Below are 20,590 nucleotides of genomic sequence, written 5' to 3'. Positions count from 1 at the left end.
ATGGCTCATGGCCAAGAGCCCACGCACTCTATCAGTAGGTGTGTCCTCTCTGCAGTCATGTCTGTGTGCAGATATCTTGGGTGTGCCTCCTTGCCAGATGTGTCTAGCATGACTCAGGTAGTTTCCTTCTTGAATCAGAGTGTTGTGGCTGACTGGTAGCCATCTTGGTTGACATGACTAGTGCCATTTTGCTTTATATACTTTATCCTAGCTTGACCAGACCAATGTCTGGTACGGCTCTCCATACCTCCATACTTTTACAAGCATGAACAGGATATCTTTGGTGTTAAAAGCATTCAGTTAATGGATAACAAGGTACACTTTTAAAGTCTGGGTGGAAGTACTCATGCAGGGCTCCTTAGAGAGGGAGTCCTGAGCTGAGTCTCCATCAGTAACTATCCCTCAGCTTTCCTTGGTTCTCTGAGGTTCCAAAGGATGCCTGGAAGGCAGGCAGGGCTTATGTTATTGTAACTGAACAAAATGAAGTTTCAGCTGCCTGACCCAATAAAAGCCAAACTCATAAGGGCAGGTGCTGTTACAAAAGGAAAGAGGTTTTATTCAGATGCCACACAATCAAGGAGAATGGTGGACTCCTGTCTCAAAGACCATCTCATCTTCCTTTACAAGCACACAGTTCTTGTATAGTAGGGAGGGGAGGGCTTTTTTTTTCTGTTCAATCATCTTACTACATTTCAGTGTGCTCACACCCTATCCATGCATCTTTCTAGCTTTCCATGTTCTGGGGGCTTTATCTATTTATCTTGTTAGCTTTTCACACTCTCATTGTAAGAGTCCTCCCACCCGCCACCATTTTGGCCAATGGGGAAGATGCCCTGGCCCTCCAAATACTACCCCATAGGGTAGTATTATGATTATCCCCTTTTGAAAGATAAGAAGGTTGAGATTCAGCTATTTTCCCAGGTTCCAGGGCTAGTGGGGGTCAGAACTAGGACTGCAGCCCACAGGTTATGACTCCTCCTTTGCCTGTTGGGCAGGCAGGCACAGTGAGGAGGAAAGCAGAAGGGTGGGAGAGAGCAGAGACCATCTGGGCAAAGGCCAGAGAAGCTGCTCTGGGAAGCAAGATCCTGCATGTGAGAGACTTCCCATCAGTTCTGCCCCATCAAGTGGGCATCTTGATGCCTAGCTCCCTGTGCTTAGCTCTGTGCTGCAGCCTCTGGAAGCTTCAACCCCTGAACATCAGGCTTCCTGCTTTACAGCTTAGTTATTTTTCATTTAGACAAAAGACTTCATTTGGCCCTTTATCATCCCATTTAGTAGAGCTTTTTGTCTTTTTTTTTTTTGAGATCCTAAAATTGTTGAATTTATTTATTTTGTTTTGTTTTTAAGTATATTTTATTGATTATGCTATTACACTTTTCCCAATTTTCCCCCTTTATCCCCCCTCTGCCCTGCACCCCCAACCCTCCAGCATCCCCCCCTTAGTTCATGTCCATGGATTGTACATATAAAATGTGGGGGTTTTTTCCTCATTAAACTTCATTTTAATGGGTCTCAAAATTTTGTGACAGATTTTGGTCAAGTTGTTTCCATTAAAAAGTAATAACTAAAAACTAATAACTAAAAATCTGCCACACACACACAAAAAAAACACAAATGGTTCACAAAACATTCTCCTTTCCTTCTGAAGGTTTTATGATGCATTGTAATCATTAGCCAGTACTTCACTATTAAACTTAAGTGGCCAATTGAGACAAACAGTTCTGAGGCCATTCTTCCACCACTGATTAAGATTGGGATGGCAGGTGTTGGGGGATAATATTCATTTAGCCTTTCGAGCTTTCTGGGCAAACTGGTGACTTTGCTTGCTCCAACTGCCTTCTTGTCCACTGCTTTGATGACACCAACAGCAGCTGTTGTTCTCATGTCATGAAAAGCAAAGTGGCCCAGAGGAGGATAGTCAGAGAAGCTTTCAATGCACATGGGCTTGCCAGGAACTGTATCCACAATGGCAGCCTCACCAGATTTCAAAAACTTTGAGACATCTTCCAGCTTTTTCCCAGAGCAATGATCAATCTTCTTCAGCTCAGAAAATTTGCAGGCAATATGAGCTGTGTGACAATCCAGGACAGGTGCATATCCATCACTGATTTGGCCTAGATGGTTGAGGATAATCACCTGAGCTGTGAAACGAGTAGCTTCCATTGGCAGGTCATTTTTGCTGTCACCAGCCACATTGCCACAATGAACATCTTTGACAGACATGTTTTTGACATTGAAGCCCACATTGTCCCCAGGAAGAGTTTCACTCAAAGCTCCATGGTGCATTTCAACAGACTTTACTTCAGTTGTAACATTGACTGGAGCAAAGGTGACCAGTCATGCCAAGTTTGAGAACACCAGCCTCCCCACTCGGCCCAGAGGGACAGTACCAATGCCACCAATTTTGTAGACATCCTGAAGAGGCAGACTCAGGTACTTGTCAGTTGGATGAGTTGATGGCAGGATGCAATCCAGAGCTTCAAGCAGTGCAGTTCCACTGGCACTGCCGTCTTTATGGGTGACTTTCCATCCCTTGAACCATGGTACGTTAGCACTTGGCTCCAGTATGTTGTCACCATTCCAACTAGAAATTGGTACAAATGCTACTGTGTCAGGATTGTAGCCAATTTTCTTAATGTAGGTGCTGACTTCTTTTACAATTTCCTTGTATCTCTTCTGGCTGTAGGGCAGCTCAGTGGAATCCATTTAGTTAATACCAACAATCAACTGTTTCACGCCCAGTGTGTAAGCCAGAAGGGCATGCTCACGGGCCTGCCCATTCTTGGAGATACCTGCTTCAAACTCACCAACACCAGCAGCAACAATCAAGACAGCACAGTCAGCCTGAGATGTTGCCGTAATCATGTTTTTGATAAAGTCTCTGTGCCCTGGGGCATCAATGATGGTCACTGAATACTTACTGGTTTCAAATTTCCACAGGGAGATATCAATGGTGATACCACGTTCACGTTCAGTGTTCAGTTTATTCAAGACACAGGCATACTTGAAGGAGCCCTTCCCCATCTCAGCAGCCTCCTTCTCAAATTTTTCAATGGTTCCTTTGTGTATCCCACCACATTGTAGATCATATGGCCAGTAATGGTAGACTTGCGTGTCTGCAATGGTTATTGCGTGTCCAATAACCACAGTGTTGATGTGAGTCTTTTCCTTTCCCATTCTGGCTTTGATTTAGTGGTGGTTTTCTCAACACCTGTGTTCTGTCAGCAAACCCATTGTGAAAAAGCAAGTTCTTTGAATTCTCTGTTTCCCAAACCATTCTTAACTTCTCCCCATCTATTTTATGCCTATCAGTTATGCTTCTTATTCCCTGTACTTTTCCCCCTCCCCACTGAAAACCCTCCATGTGATGTCCATTTCTATTATTCTGTTCTTGTTCTAGTTGTTTGCATAGTTTTTGTTTTCATTGTTTTTCTCTTTTTTTCAGGTTCAGCTGTTGGTAGTTTTGAGTTTGTTGTCATTTTACTGTTCATACTTTTTGATCTTCGTCAATTTCTTAGATAAGTCCCTTTAATACTTCATATAGTAGGGGCTTGGTGATGATGCACTCCTTTAACTTTACCTAGGAAACACTTTCTCTGCCCTTCCATTCTAAATGATAGCTTTGTCAGATAGAGTAATCTTGGATGTAGGTCCTTGCCTTACATGATTTCAAATACTTCTTTCCAGCCCCTTCTTGCCTGTAAGGTTTCTTTTGAGAAATCAGCTGATAGTCTTATAGGCACTCCTTTATAGGTAACTGTCTCCCTTTCCTCTTGCTGCTTTTAAGATTCTCTCTTTATCTTCAATCTTGGGTAACTTATTGATAATGTTCCTTGGTGTGTTCCTCTTTAAGTCCAACTTCTTTGAGACTCTCTGGGCTCCCTGGACTTCCTGGAAATCTATTTCCTTTGCCAGATTGGGGAAGTTTTCTTTTTTTTTAAGATTTTATTTATTTATTTTTAGAGAGTGAAGGGAGGGAGAGAGAGAGAGAGAGAGAGAGAGAAACATCAATGTGCGGTTGCTGGGGGTCATGACCTGCAACCCACGCATGTACCCTGACTGGAAATTGAACCTGCAACACTTTGGTTCGCAGCTCGCGCTCAATCCACTGAGCTATGCCAGTCAGGGCTTTTTTTTTTTTTAATCTTTGTCCAAGTACAGTTTTCTCCCTTTTACTCCCAATCCAGCCAACCCACCCACCCCTCCCCACTTCCCTCCCATTACCACACTCCCCCTAGCTTTTGTCATGTGTCCTTTAAATTTGTTCCTGTAAACCCTATCCATTCTCCCCTGAAATTGCCTCTTCTCTCCCGTCTGGTCACTATCAGCCTGTCCTCTATTTCAGTGACTTTGGTTATATTTTGCTTGTTTCTTTTTGTTGTTTAGGTTCCTGTTAAAGGTGAGATTATACGGTTTTTGCCTTTCACTGCCTGGCTTATTTAGCTTCGCTTAATGCTTTCCAGCTCCATCCAAGCTGTTGCAAAGGGTAGGAGCTACTTCGTTCTTTCTGCTGCATAGAATTCCATTGTGTAAATGTACCATAGTTTTTTGATCCATTCATTTACTGATGGGCATCTAGGTTGCTTCCAGCACCTACCAATTGTAAATTGTGCTGCTATGAACATTGGGGTGCAAAGGTTCTTTTGTATTGGTGTTTTACTGTTCTTAGGATATAGTTCCAGCAGTGGAATTGCAGAGTCAAAATGCAGATCCATTTTCAGTTTTCTGAGGAAGTTCCATACTGCTTTCCATAGTGGTTGTACCAGTCTGCAGTCCCACCAACAGTGCACTAGGGTCCCCTTTTCTCCAAACCTCTCCAGCACTTGTTGTTTGTTGCTTTGTTTATGATGGCCATTCTGACTGCTGTGAAGTGGTATCTCAATATGGTTTTAATTTGCATCTCTCTGATAGCTAGCAATATTGAACATCATTTCATGTGTCTTTGGATCTTCTGTATGTCTTCCTTGGAAAAGTGTCTGTTCAAATACTTTGCCCATTTTTTAATTGGGTTGCTTGTCTTCTTAGAGGGGAGTCGTGTAAGTTCTTTATATATTTTGGAGATTAAACCCTTGTCTGAATGTATCATTGGCAAACATGTTTTCCCATACAGTTCGTTCTCTTTTTATTTTGATACTGTTTTCTTTAGCTGTGCAGAAGCTTTTTATTTTGATGAGGACCCATTGGTTATCCTTTATGTCCCTTGCTTTAGGGGACATATCAGTAAAAAAGTTTCTTCATGAAATATCTGAGATCTTCCTACCTGTGTTCTCTTCTAGAACTTTAATGGTGTCACGGTTTACATTTAAATCTTTTATCCACCTTGAATTTATTTTTGTATAAGGTGTAAGTTGGTGCTCGAGTTTCATTTTTTTTTTTTTTGCACGTAGCTGTCCAGTTCTCCCAACACCATTTGTTGAAGAGGCTATTTTTATTCCATTTTATGTTTCTGCTTCCTTTGTCAAATATGAATTGACTGTATAGACTTGAGTTTATTTCTGGGCTCTCTGTTCTGTTCCATTGGGCCATCTGCCTGTTTTTATGCCAGTGCCAGGCTGTTTTGATTACAGTGGCCTTATAGTATAGTTTAGTGTCAAGTATTGTGATCCCTCCTATTTTACTCTTCTTTCTCAAAATTGCAGCAGCTATTCGTGGTCATTTATGGTTCCATATAAATTTTTGAAGTGTTTGTTCTATGACTGTGAAATAAGCCATTGGTACTTTAATAGGTATTGCATTCAATGTGTAAATTGCTTTGGGTAGTATGGACATTTTGATGATATTAATTCTTCCAATCCATGAACACGATATATGTTTCCATTTGTTTGTGTCTTCCTTGATTTCTTTCCTCGGTGTTTTATAGTTTTCTGAATACAGGTCTTTTACCTCTTTGGTTAGGTTTGTTCCTAGGTATTTTATATTGCTTTTTGCTATTTCAAATGGGATTTTTTTCTTGATTTCTGCTTCTGCTGTTTCATTGTTGGTGTACAGAAATGCCTTTGGTTTCTGGATATTGACTTTGTATCCCGCTGTTTTGCCAAATTCATTTTTTAGGTCAAGCAGGTTTTTGGTGGAGTCCATAGGATTTTCTATGTACATTATCATGTTATCTGCAAACAGTGACAGTTTTGTTTCCTCCTTTCTGATTTGGATGCCTTTTATTTCTTTTTCTTGTCTGATCACTGTGGCTAAAACTTCCAGTACTATATTAAATAGAAGTGGTGAAAGTGGATAGCCTTGTCTTGTTCCTGATCTTAAAATCAGGAACAGTGGAAAAGATTTTAATTTTTGTCCATTGAGTATGATTTTGGCTGTAGGTCTCTCCTATATGGCCTTTATTATGTTGAAAATACTTCCTTTATTCCCACTTTGCTGAGTGTTTTCATCATAAATGGGTGCTGTACCTTATCAAATGCTTTTTCTGCATCTATTGATATGATCATGTGGTTTTTGTCTTTGCTTTTGTTTATGTGATGTATTACATTTACTGATTTGCGAATATTGTACCATCCTTGCATCCCTGGAATGAATCCCACTTGGTCATGGTGTATGATCTTTTTAATGTACTGTTGGATGTGGTTTGCCAGTATTTTGTTGAAGATTTTAGCATCAATGTTCATCAGCAATATTGGCCTGAAGTTTTCTTTCTTTGTTGTGTCTTTATCTGGTTTCGGAATTAGGATGATGTTGGCCTCATAAAAAGAATTTGGGAGTCTTCCATCTTTTTGGATTTTTTGAAATAGTCTGTGAAGGATAGGGGTTAGCTCTTCCTTAAATGCTTTGTAGAATTCTCCTGTGAAACCATCTGCTCCAAGTCTTTTGTGTGTTGGAAGTTTTTTGATTACTGCTTCAATTTCTTTTGCTGTTATTGGTTTGTTCAGGCTTTTTGCTTCTTTTTCATGAGTTTTGGAAGATTATATTTTTCTAGAAATTTGTCCATTTCATCTAGGTTTTCAACTTTCTTGGCATATAGTTCTTCATAGTAATTTCTGACAATGCTTTGTATTTCTGTGGTATCTGTTGTAATCTCTCCTCTTTCATTTCTGATTGTGTTTATTTGGGTCTTCTCTCTTTTTTTCTTGATGAGTCTGCTTAAAGGCTTGTCTATTTTGTTTATCTTTTCAAAGAACCAGCTCCTGGATTCATTGATCCTTAGAATTGTGCTTTTAGTCTCTATGTCATTGAATTCTGCTCTGACCTTGGTTATTTCCTTCCTTCTGCTTGCTCTGGGCTGTCTTTGTTGTTGTTCCTCAAGTTCTTGTAGACGTAGGGTTAGGTTGTTTGTTTAGAATGTTTGTAACCTTTTTAGGTGGGCCTGTATCGCTATGAACTTCCCTCTCAGGACTGCCTTCACTGTGTCCCATGAGTTTGGGGTTGTTGTGAGTTCATTTTCATTTGTTTCCAAAAACGTTTTGATTTCTTCCCTAATATCATTCTTGACCCATTCATTGTTTAATAGTGTGCTATTTAATCTCCATCATTTTGAGTGTTTTGGGTTTTTACCTTGGGGTTGGTTTCTAGCTTCAGTCCCTTGTGATCCAAGAAAATGCTTGCTATGATTTCCATTTTTTTTTAATTGTTGAGGCTTGTTTTGTGTCCTATCATGTGATCTATCTTTGAAAATGTTTCGTGTAGATTTGAAAAAAATGTGTATTTAGCTTCTTTGGGATGGAGAGCTCTGTATATATCAGTAAAGCCCATTTCATCTAGGGTATTGTTCAATGCCACAATATCTTTGTTGATATTTTGTTTAGAAGATCTGTCCATTTTTGATAGTGGGGTGATAAAATCTCCCACAATAATTGTGTTGCTATCAATATCTTTCTTGAAGTCCTCCTAGATTTTCTTTATGTATTTGGGTGCTCCTATGTTGTGTGCATATATATTTACAATACTTATGTCTTCTTGGTGGATGCTTCCCTTGAGTATTATGAAATGACCTTCTGGGTCTCTCTGTATGTACAGCCCTTTTTTGGAAGTCTATTTTGTCTCATATGAGTATTGGTACCACTGTTTTTTTCTTTCCTGTTCATTTTCTTGGAAAATTTGTTTCTACCGCTTCACTTTCAGCCTGTGCAGGTCTTTTATCCTGAGGTGGGTCTCTTGTAGACAGCATATGTGTGGGTCATGTTTTCTTATCCAAAAAGCTATTCTATGTCTTTTGATTGGAGCACTTAATCCATTTACATTTAAGGTTATTATGGATAGGTACTTATTCATTGTCTTATGTACGTGTGTTCCTCTCTCTCTCTCTCTCTTTTCTTTTCTTTCCTTAAAGCAGTCCCTTTAGCATCTCTTGCAGAGCTCGTTTAGTGGAGGTGTATTCTTTTAGACTTCTTTTATCTGGGAAGCTTCTTATTTGGCCATCTATCTTGATTGAGAGCCTTGCTGGGTAAAGTAGCCTTGGTTGCAGACCTCTGGTTCTCATTACTTGGAATATTTCTTGCCATTCTCTTCTGGCTTGGAGTGTTTCCATTGAGAAGTCAGCTGTTAGCCTTATTGGGGCTCCCTTGTATGTTACTTCCTGTTTCTCCCTTGCTGCCTTTAAGATTCTCTCTTTGTCTTGAAATTTTGCCATTTTAATTATGATGTGTTTTGAACTGGGCCTCTTTGGGTTCCTCTTGATTGGGACTCTCTGTGTTTCTGAATTTGTGTGACTTTTTCTCTCATCAAATTAGGGAAGTTTTCCATCATTACTTTTTCAAACACGTCTTCTATCTCTTGCTCTTCTTCTTCTCCTTCTGGTATCCCTATTATATGAATATCATTATGTTTCATATTGTCTTGCATTTCTCTTAATCCCTCTTCATTCTTTCTGAGCCTCTTTTCCTTTTCTTGCTCTTTCTGGATGTTTTCTTCTACTTTGCCCTCCAATTCGCTGATCCAATCTTCTGCTTCATCGATCTTGCTTTTCATTCGTTCTACTGTGTTCTTCAGTTCAGAAATTGTATTCTTCATTTCCTCTTGGCCCTTGTTGAGAGTTTCTATTTCCTTTTTCATGCTGATGTAGTTTTCAGTGAGTTCATTGTAGCTTCCCTGTAGTTTCTGGTAGCTCATTGAGAGCTCATTGAGCTTCCTGACAATCATTGCTTTGAACTCAATATCTGATCGTTGAATTGCTTCTATTTCATTTAGCATTCTTTCTGAGGCTTCCTCCTTTCCTTTCATTTAGGGATTGTGTATTTGTCTTCCTATTGTTTGTGTTAGGAAGACTCTTCTTGTTAGCCTCAGCTTCTTATATTGATCTGTTCTGGCTACCTGGGTTTGTGGTGTGAACTTCTTTAGTAGAATAGCAGTGAGTTTCAGTGGTGCAGTTTCCTTGATCTCCCAAGCTCACTGGTCTTGGGCTGTCATTTAAGATGGCTTTGTGTTTGCCTTTGGGGTTTGATTGTTGTCGAGTCTTTCTTTGGTGGTTCCTTCCCACCAGCTGGTTAAATGAGGGTCACTCTGTCCACCACCTCCTGTGTTTTGTTGTGCTGGTGAGGGCAGGTTGTGCTGAAGCTGGTTCTTCCATGTGTATAAGGTTTAAAGAATTCTTGTTCAGTTGTTTGTATTGGGTACTGTCTCTACTGTTTAGTTGTATTTCCAGATAGGTCCTGGATTGAGGTTTGTGTGGTTACCACTCCCTCCTTCACCTTCTTCTGTTGTTATCTGTTAGTGGTTCCTTTATTGTTGGGTTTCCTCTTCCAGTGGGTATCCTGGTGTTCACCACCTCCCCCTATTCTTTTTTGTCATCAGTTGGAGGGGGAAGGCAAAATGGTTTAAGACAGCAACAGAGAATTCTAAGATATTTACAGTAGTAGCAAGTGGGGAAGAGATAGGAGATCCTTTGACTATGTATAGTGTTAACCATGATCTTCCACCCAGCTAGTTGATTTTTAGAAAGGATGGAAAGAAGCCCTGGCTGGCGTAGCTCAGTGGATTGATCGCGGGCTGGGGACCAAAGTGTCCCAGGTTCAATTCCCAGCTAGGGTACATTCCTGAGTTGCAGGCTATAACCCCCAGCAACCACACATTGATGTTTCTCTCTCTCTCTCTCTCTCTCTCACTCGCTCGCTCTCCCCCCTCCCTTCCATCCCTAAAAATAAATAAATAAAATCTTTGAAAAAAAAAAGGAAGGATGGAAGATAAGACTCTTGTTGGGGAAGGAAGGATTGTGAGTTGGATCTATAAAGCAGGGAGGTTGTGGGAGGTCAGATTCTGAGGTAAGGTGAGAGTAAAGGATAGTAAATAAGTGTAGTGTGTGAGAGAATAGACTTAACCACTACAGTAATAGAGTCCAGGAAACTTTGAAATGGGCTAAGATCTGGAGGTGGGGTTGTTGTGAAGTAATTACAATTGCATGGAACAGCAGTTATTTACAATAATATTATGGCAACAATCATATAACAGAATCTATGAGATCTAGGTAACAAGAATGGGGAGTACAGAACCTTGAGTAGTGTGCTAATGGGACACAGGTGAGTTAAAGACAGTAGATTAGCAATACAGTATGGAAAGAGATATCAGGGGAAAGCTGTCAGGTCATACAATATATCCAGCCTTGCAAAGCAGACTATACAAAAAGAAGAGGGATACAAAAATACTATTTAAAAAAGATGTAAGAATACTGGAAAAATAATAATAATACAAATATGCAATAACTTGCAGGTTCTCTGTAATAGTAGAGTGAAATTTGTCTCAGTGTCCCAGCTGTTGTGATGCCCCTTCTTTGGGTTCAACTTTGGTCTTTTCACAGATCCAGGGTTTTGTCTCACTTGCAGGCATTTAAAAAAAATAAAAATAAAAAGGCAGACAAAGGAAGGACGAAGAGATAAAATCGGAGTAAAGAAAGGGGGAAGGCATAAAACAAGAAAGCAGGAAAGAGAGGGAAAAGAAATTAGAAGAGAATAAAAATAATAAAAATTAAAAAATTAAGAATTGTTAAAAAAAAAATGGAATCAATTTAAAAAGTCTCTTCGTTTCAAAGTTGCCAAACCAGTTTTTCTGCTCTTTAGGGCTGCAGCAGACTGAGGGGTGATTGGTATGGCTTTTCTTCCTTGGTCAGAGGTGTGCACTGTCTGGGAAGCTAACGTGGCTCCTCAGCCCTGCACCCTGGGTGTGGGAAGCAGGCCTTTCCCCAGGGTTACTGCTGTGGACTGGGGAGTGGGGCAGCTCTCTCCGTGCGCCCCTCTGATGTCCACAGCCTCCAAAGGTGCTCACAGCCCTTGTGTGTTTGCTAGCACCTGGATTCCTCCCAGTGCCGTTCAGACCCTGTTTGGCTGGGGAGGGAGCAGTTGTCCCAGCTCTCTCCCAAGGACTCTGTGGTAAACCCAGCAGTGGGCCCTAGGCCTGGGGCTGCAGCCCCCAGACCACACGCTGGTCCCTGGCACCCTACCTTGTTGCAGCACTCTTCTTAGGGTCCGGTTTTTTGGTTCCGCCACAATTCTTTGTCCCTTATTTTCACATATGCTGAAGTATGTTGGTTGCTTGCTTCTCTACTCCATAGATCAGTCAGGATTTTCTCCCCTGAGCAGAAGGAAGCCGAATCTGCTCCTTCCTACTCTGATGCCATCTTAGATCTCTGGACGTTTTCCTTCATTATTTGTTCAAATAAGTTTTCAGTTTCTTGCTGTTCTTTTCCTTCTTGCACCCCTATAATTTGGATATTGAAATGTTTAAAGTTGTCCCAGAAGTTTCTAAGCCTCTCTTCATTTTTTTGAATTTTTGTTTCTTCGTTCTGTTCCAGTTGGATGTTTATTTCTTCCTTTTGTTCCAAAATTCATTGATTTGAGTCCTGGTTTCCTTCCTGTCACTTGATTCCCTGAATATTTTGCTTTATTTCACTTTGGGTATCCTTCATTTATTCTTTCATTTTTTTACCAAGCTCAATCAGTTCTATGAGCATTTTGATTACCAGGATTTTAAACTCTCCATTAGATAGGTTGTCTATCTCCTCATTGCTGAGCTCTCTTTCTGAAGTTTTGATCTTTTCTTTCATTTGGGCCGTTTTCTTTGTCTTGGTGCACCTGTTAATTTGTAAGGGCATGGAGCCATAGGTATTCACCAGGGCAGGGCAACCCTCTTTGCTGTGTTGTGTCACTGTCTGTTGGGGAGGAGTCAGAGAGGGAACAATGCAGCCCACTTGCTCAACTCTAGCCCCATTTTCCAACAAACTCTCATGTGAGACTGGTATATTCTCCTACTGTGGCAACCCCCACTGTAGTCCATGGTCAGCTCTGAATCTCAGTTTCTCATTCAGTCAGCCCCACCTGCGTGGTCCACTACCTTGCCACAGGTTCTCTCTATCTTCCCATCTTCCCCATCTCCCTCATCTCCTTCCTACTGGTCTGGATGGTCTGGTTGATTGTTTCTTTAATTGCTTGGTTGTCGGAGTTCCGTGCAGTTTGATTTTCTGGTACTTATGGTTGTTTATTGTTTTTAGATTGCTTGTTATCCTCCTTTCAGTTGTGCAAGGAAGTGAAGGGTTTATATCTATGCCTCCATCTTGGCCGGAACCTGAGCTTTTTGTCTTTTTTCCATAGCTATCTGTTTTTACTGTTCTGATCTCTACTATTTTACTAAAGTAATCTTTTAGTTATTTTTTCATTCTGGTCTTATTTGTTACTTCTTTTTTCTCTTTGCTTTCAAGTGCAAATAGAAAGGCAATAGTATTGTTACAGAACAACAAGGGGGGGGGGCCTGAGACAATATACTATTATTGAAAGAAGGCCCCGGGTCTGTTACGTCCGCTGCCAGAGGAAAGACGTCTCTCAATGCCAGAGATTCGTGAAAAGGAAAGGAAATGTTTATTTAATGCTATACAGACTTAAAGTAGTGACCTAATGTCTTCATCAAAATCCCAAAGTCCCTTAAAACACCCACAAACAGACACAGTCCTTCCTTCCTTCCCCCCTTTGCCCAGTCCAGAGTACCGTATCTCAGGAAAGGAAATAGAAGTCCATGGCTCAGGCAGTCCTCTGGTTCTTCCCAGTTAGTCCTCCATCTCAACTGGGAGACCTCCCTGGGTTCCCGGCACCCTCAGCTGAGTCACCGGGATCTCTGCTAAAACCAGGTGGTGGTTCCCCTTCTAAAGCTGTGGGGGTCCCCGCTCTGTCCAGGCCTTGTGGTTCTCCCTTTCAGGGATGCAGGAGTCTCCACTCTGTCAAGGCCGCGTGGTTCTCTCCTAAAGCAGCACGGTTCTCCTCCTCAAGGCTGTGCATGGCTCTCCTTCTCAGGGCTGCGCATGGCTCTCCTTCCGAAAGCAGCATGGTTCTCCTTTCAAAGGCCGAGGTCCTCCCTATTCTGCTAAAGCCGCATGGTTCTCTCCTCCTCAGGGCTACGCATGGCTCTCCTTCTCAAAGCAGCATGGTTCTCCCTCTCAGGGCTGCGGGAAGGGGAGAGTCCCCACTCTGCTAAAGACACATAGTTCTCCCTCCTCAGGGCTGCGCAAGGTTCTCCTTCCTAAAGCAGCATGGTTCTCTTTCAATGGCCGCCAAGTCTGGGTTTTAAATCCCCGCGGCCAATCTTCCTCTGCAGCCTCATTTCCAACTCCTCCCACACTCGGCTTCACATGCCAGAACTCGTATCCTTCCAGCTTTACTGGGCTGCCATCTTGAATCTGGGCAGGCGTGGCCCCATATCCTGGAGCCAATCTTCTCCGAGCTCCCACGCAGGCACTGTAGCTTGGGGGATCTGCCCCTAGTCACATCTTGGTGGGGAAGTTACTTCCATTCCCCTGGCTCAGAGATGATCACAGCTATTTAGCATATCTAAGCGACCAGCCAAAGGCTATAGATATGTTAAATGACCACACCAGAGGGTAGCTGCAAGGCTGTTGCTATGCAAAACAGATCTCAATGGCCCTGCACCATTTGTCCCTTCCCCCAACCCACACCGTGGGGTGGGGGGGAGACATCTTAAAATCTCCTGGACACCTTAAGTTCTGGACCCCATTTCAAATGCCCATTTGGGGTCCCCCCTCTTGGCTGCACCCTGTAACAGTATCACTAAGGTCAACAGGGAGACTAATGAAACCTGGGACCCCAGAGCGTGAGCCTTGGCTCATAGTGTGGTACTCCATGAAAGACCAATGCTCCCATTTTAAGTGATCAGCAGCACAGGGATTCATGGGGCAAATGAACCTCACAAAAGATAAGATTAGCTCTTCCACAGGCCAGATGACTTATAGGTACAGGGCCTTTTTAATTTACTTCTGGTAAGGTAACATTTTGACATGAAGACACTTCATGTGGCTTCTAAAGTAGCCATTAAACCCTTAATTTGCTCTTCTTGCCAAGTTTAGTGCAAAGCAAACTGTTCACCACACCACTAAATCCCACCCTGGGGTCAAGTAAGAGGAAAGAGTCTCTATAGCACACATTTCTGGGTAATAAGTAACAGACCTCCTACATTTGGGGCAGCTGTGTCAAACCTGAGGTGTTAAAATGTACTTTCATTCTGATGTTTGGAGTTTTGTTTACTCAGACATATGGGCACCCTCTAAAAATATAGTGTGGTCTGTGTTTGGAAATTTACCTAAATAGTTTCATACTATCATTTCCATTCTGTCTCTTACATTTCTTCCCTCTGAGTTGCTTGCAGGATCTTCTCTAGTTACTGAACATAGACACAGTTTATTTCTTCTGATAGCTATGTAATATTCTATCATATACATATGCCACATTTTATTCATCCATACCACAGTAAAGGATGACAGGCTGGCTCAGATCTTAACCATCATGACTCTGTTACAGAAGCAACAACCTCCCCTTTCTGGGATCTTTGTTCTATGGTTCATTGTCACCCACCACTGTCATGTTAGGAACTGTGGCTCTCAGTGCCAGAGTTTGGCAAAAAAAAAAAAAAAGGAACTATTTATTCAAAAATTATACAAGTTTAGAGTAATGGCCAAATGTTGCTGTTAAATCCCAAAGTCCTTTTAAAACACCCACAAACGCACACACAGTCCTGCCTGCCCTTGCCAAACCAGGCCAGTCAGGGTCACTATATCTCAGGAGAAGAAATAGAAGTCCGTAGCTCAGCTAGACTCCTATTCTTAATCTAAAACCTCATCCTCATGGTGGGCCAGTGGGAATCTTTCTGCATTCTTTCAAACTGCTCAGAGACAGAGCTCTGCATTGTTGCTATATCTTGTTTTCCTGCTTCCTAAGTTTCATGGTTAAGAGAGACCTCTCCCATTCCCAAAACTGCTTGATTAAGCCCCAGCATGGCTGCTGCGCCTGGGTTTTAAATCCCCACGTGGATCTTCCTCCTTCACCCCATTTCTGACTCCTCCCACAGTCAGCAACACCTGCCAGTTGTCTTGTTTCTTCTGCCTTTCTTAGCTGCCACTGTTAGTCTGGGCAGGTAAGGCCCTATGGCTTGGAGCAAACCATCTCCAAACTCTTGCACTGGTGCTGTAACCAGGGAATCTGCCTCCCAGTTACATAATGGGTCAAAGACATACCCATCTCCCTAGATAGCCAGCTGTTATTGATATGCAAAGTAACTCTCAATCTCCATGCTGCTTCTTTTCCCAGGCCCCAAACTAGGCTTTTTGGGGGGCCCTGGGGCCTCTCAGCCTATGCTTCATTGAGCCTATACCTTGTTAAGCCTACACCCTGTTACACCTCCTTGTACATGTCTTCTATGGACCCATGCCAGACCCTGTGAAGTCATATACCAGACAGTGAGTGCCAGTGACAGGTTGAAGGAGCAGTCCTTCAGTACAAGGTTAGACAGACTTTTCTGCAGTGTGTCTATTCTTTCCACCAACAGGGACTGATGGCTTTCTCTTTCCAACTCACTCACTAGTACTTGACATGATTCTAATTTTCTAACTTTGTATAGTCTGAGGCGGTAAAATGCTACCTTTTTATTTTGAATTATGTTAAAGAGATTAAGCAACTTTTCATACTGTTATTAGGTCTTCAAATAGCCACTGCTATGAATGGCTTATTTATATAGCCTCTTCCCTTTTCTCTATTAGATCCTTGTGTTTCTTGTATGGATTTGCACTTCTTTGTATATACTGGATATTAAACCCTTGTCAGCTTTAGACATCTGAAAATATCTATTCCCAGTCTGTTACCTCTCTGTTAACTTTGTTTATACTATTTTTTAAAAATCTCTAATGTTGGTGTATTCAAATCCATTTATTTTTGTGCATTATGGTTTGTGCCTTTTGTTTTTTTAAAATCTTTTCACCAGCCAGGGGTAACATCAAAGTGTGGTTGCCTCTCATGTGGCCCCAGGCAGGTGCCCTGACTGGGAATCGAACTGGCAACCCTTTGGTACACGGCACTCATTCCACTGAAACATTGTGTACATTTACACAATGGAATTCTATGCAGCAGAAAGAAAGAACAAGCTCCTACCCTTTGCAACAGCATGGATGGAACTGGAGATCATCATGCTAATAAGCCAGGTGGTGAGGGACAAATACCATGTAATCTCACCTTTAACAGGAAACTAATCAACAAAATGAACAAGCAAGCAAAATATAACCAAAGACACTGAAATTGAGAACACGCTGACAGTGACCAGAGGGGAAAGGTGAGGAGCGTATAGGGGAAAAGGGTGAAGCGTTTGCAGGAACAACTATAAAGGACACATGAACAAAAAAAGGTGGGGTGGAAACAGGAGGGCTGGGGGGAAAAGCAGAGAACTGTACTTGAACAACAATACAAAATGTTGAAAACATTCAAAAAATAATAACCTCCGAAAAAAATAAAAGATAACGACAGCCAACACACACAAAAACAATCTTTCCAAAGAAATGCTCACTTTGAAGTTCTTAGTTATTTTTAATACATTTTCTTTGATCTGTGTTTATCAGTTTACTTTTCACATTTAGTTCTTTCTTCATTTGGAATTTTTAAAAATATAGTGTTCAGTAAGGATGTAACAATTTATTTCCAAAATGGCAAACCATTTTTTCTTTTTTTTTTTGTTTCAGTGTAGTGTATTTTTTTATTGTTGTTCAAGTATAGTTTTCTGTCTTTTTCTCCCACCCCCAGCACCACCACAGACCTTCCCACTCCCTCCCCTTTTTCCACCCCCCCTTGTTATTGTCCATGTGTCCTTTATAATTGTTCCTGTAAACCTTCACTCTTTTCCCCTACTATCCCCTCCCCTGTCCCCTCTGCTCAAACCTTTTTTTTCTGATACCCTTTACAAAATCATTCTCTCACTCATTTGGGATGCAACATCTGTCATATGCTGAGTTCCCTTGTAGTTTTGCTTATTCAGACTTGTTTTGTTTGCTTAGATTGTTTATTTATATATGCCTGTCTGTTCCTGATCTGTTACTCTTGTCCTTCAGCCTAGTTTCTATGCCAATAACGTTGTGCTTTTATTATCATGCTTTTATTGTAATCATTTTGATTATCATAACAGCAAATGTTGCCACTTTTTACATTGCATTAGCTAATTGTGGATGTCAACTCTTCTATACAAATTTTATAATCAATTGATTTAACTCTCCAAAATTCCTGCTGGAATTAAATTGAATGTAGAAATTAATTTTGGACTAATAGACATCTCTCTAAGATTAAGTCATACCAACATGGATATAATATTTCTTTTGCTTTAGGTTTTTCATTTAAGAGCTTTAGTAAAGTTTAATGTTTTCTTTGGTGGTTTTTCTTCATGGTCTGGGCCTTTGTTGTTAATTCCTAGTGCCTTTATGGTTTTCATTGCTATCATCAGAGGCAGGTCTACTGTCCTATATTATGCTCCTGAGAGCCTAGAAATATGTCCATTCTGTTATAAAATTGCAAAAGTAGAGTATTTTAACCACAATTGATAGAGACTTCTATCTCTTTCCATTCCAACCTCCCCTCCACCCCACTCCTGATGCGTGGGTGATCACGGAACGCTGCGGTTGGCTCGATGAAACGTGAGAAAAAACATGCACAGAGACAAACTAGTTTCTGTGGAGAAGTAGGGACGGAATGGCCGTGCCCTCTAGTGAGGAGCACACTGATTTATCATCCATACCTGCTTTTATTGGGCTCATTTTGCATAATAATTCAGGTAAAGTACAGTACTCATTGGGGGAAGTAAGGAACCATAGAAAACAAGGAAATCTGAGGGTCTATTTTGAGTCGGGGTAAAAGAGCTGTAAGACTTCCTCCTAGGACCCTTCTCATTCAACTGAGAGCATTCTAAACAAAGATGGTTTCACAGTAATTTACATATTCTTTCTTAGGCCTGATCACCCGGGGAATCCGCCCTTTTCAGCACAGAGCTGCACCACCCTGTCATTGTTTCAGGCTTAGGTGGAGCAAGGGAACTAAGGCAACCAAGAGATAAGGAGATTTTCTCCCAGACGTTGAGAACTCAGGCTATGTCAAAGCCAAGGAGTGAGGGTCCATCACCCCCTTTTGCTGCAGCCCCCAAAGTTCTTCTTTTGGGAGGCCTCCCAAGTGATCGTGCCTGTCTTAGGTCGTCCCCCCCTTGGGGAATCTTACCTGTCTTTGGCTAACTGACCAAGCTTTGGGGTTCAGTTATGAATGAAGCAGCAGAAACAGCGTTCCTGCCAGGGAAATAAGCTTTTGTCTCCTTGCTGGCTTAGGGTTCCAAGGGCGTTCCCTTAGCCTTAGCCTAGGTGGGGGTTACAGCTTCTGATACCAGGGAGGGCAGTTCCCAACACACTCCCATACTGTTAGGCAGCATTAAAGTGATCACAGGTACTTGGGGGGTCCAGCTAAGGGGAATTTGAGCTGAGAATACATCTAATTTGGGACTAATGGGATGTATTTATGTGGCCACAATAGCTTCCATATATAGTTAAGTCATTGTTAGGCATCTTGGTGCCAGGATGGCTTCCAGGAACTCGTGGAATGATTCCACCCACCATCTTGACTCACCAGGCATCCGGATATAAAGGTATAGAACTAGAGGTAAGTCAAGCATTTAATTAATGTTTTTAATATATATATTTTATTGAGTATGTTATTACACTTGCCCCATTTTCCCCCCTCTATTCCCTTCTTCCCTGCACTCCCCCTCCCACCCACATTGCTCTGTCTTTAGTTCATGTCTATAGGTCATACATGTAAGTTCTTTGGCTTCTGCATTTCCTATACTATTCTTAACCTCCCCCTGTCTATATTCTACCTACCATTTATGCTACTTATTCTCTGTACCTTTTCCCCCTCTCTCCCCCTCCCACTGCCGCACAGTGGGATAGCCCTCCATGTGATCTCCATTTCTGTTATTCTCTTCCTGTTTTAGTTGTTTGCTTAGGTTTTTCTTTGTTTTGTTTTGTTTGTTTAGGTTCGTTTGTTAATAGCTGTGAGTTTGTTGTCATTTTACTGTTCTTTTTCTTAGATAAGTCCTTTTAACATTTCTTTTGTTTGGTTGGTTGTTTTGTTTTGTTTTGTTTTGTTTTTCTTGGTCTGTGAAATGTGGTTTTGTGTTTTTAGCTTTCTCCCTTGGCTTTTCTTTCTTTTTTAAAAAATATATTTTATTGATTATGCTATTGCAGTTGTCCGATTTTCCCCCCATCACTCCCCTCTACCCTGCACACACCCTCCCACCCACATTCCCTCCCTTTAGTTCATGTCCATGTGTCATTAACATTTCATATAATAAAGGCTGGGTAATAATGAACTCCTTTAACTTGATCTTGTCTGGGAAGCACTTTCTCTGTCCTTCCATTCTAAATGATAGCTTTGCTGGATAGAGTCATTTTGGATGTAGGTCCCTGCCTTTCATGACTTGGAATACTTCTTTCCAGCTCCTTCTTGTCTGTAAGGATTCTTTTGAGAAATCTGCCGATAGACTAATGGGAACTCCTTTGTAGGTAACTGTCTCCTTTTCTCTCACTGCTTTTGAGATTCTCTCCTTATCTTTAATCTTGGCTAATGTAGTTATGGTGTGCCTTGGTGTGTTCCTCCTTGGGCCCAGTTTCTTTGAGACTCTCTGAGCTTCCTGGACTTCCTGAAAGTCTATTTCCTTTGCCAGTTGGGGAAGTTCTCCTTCATTAATTTTTCAAGTAAGTTTTCAATTTCTTGCTCTTCCTCTTCTCCTTCTGGTACCCCTATGATTTGGATGTTAGAACATTCAAAGATGCCCTGGAGGGTCCTAAGCCTCTCCTCATTTTTTAAAATTCTTGTTTCTTCATTCTTTTCTGGTTGAATGTTTATTTCTTCCTTCTGGTTCAAACTGTTGATGTGAGTCCTGGTTTCCTTCCCATCACTATTGGTTCCTTATAGATTTTTCTTTATTTCATATAATGCAACCTTCATTGCTGCCTGAGTCTTTTTTTATGCTATTGAAGTACCCAGTGTTCAGTGAACCCAGTGTTCAGTACCCAGTGAAGTACCCAGTGAAGTACCCGGTATCAGCATCCTGATAAGCAGTGTTTTGAACTGTGCATCTGATAGGTTGACTATCTCTTAGTCACTTAGTTGTGTTTTTTCTGGAGCTTTGAGCTGTTCTTTCATTTGGGCCTTTTTTTTTTTTTTTTGGTCTGGGTGCACCTGTTATGTAGTAAGGGGTGGAGCCTTAGGTGTTCACCAGGGTAGGGCAACCCACATACTGCCTTGTGATGCTGTATGTGAGGAAGTAGTCCAAGAGGGAACAATGGTGCTTGCTCCACTCT

At 41.5% G+C, this 20,590-nt stretch overlaps 1 pseudogene; it reads right to left on the bottom strand.

The window, feature by feature from the left end:
• Positions 1-1,784: 1,784 nt before the first annotated feature.
• On the bottom strand, positions 1,785-3,177 carry LOC123819335 (annotated as a pseudogene).
• Positions 3,178-20,590: the final 17,413 nt, after the last annotated feature.

This window comes from Phyllostomus hastatus, unplaced genomic scaffold (assembly GCF_019186645.2).
Source record: "Phyllostomus hastatus isolate PE091 unplaced genomic scaffold, TTU_PhHast_1.1 phas_contig_113, whole genome shotgun sequence".
Taxonomy (NCBI): domain Eukaryota; kingdom Metazoa; phylum Chordata; class Mammalia; order Chiroptera; family Phyllostomidae; genus Phyllostomus; species Phyllostomus hastatus.
Note: the sequence above shows the minus strand (reverse complement) of the source record. Positions and strands in the feature narration are given on the sequence as shown.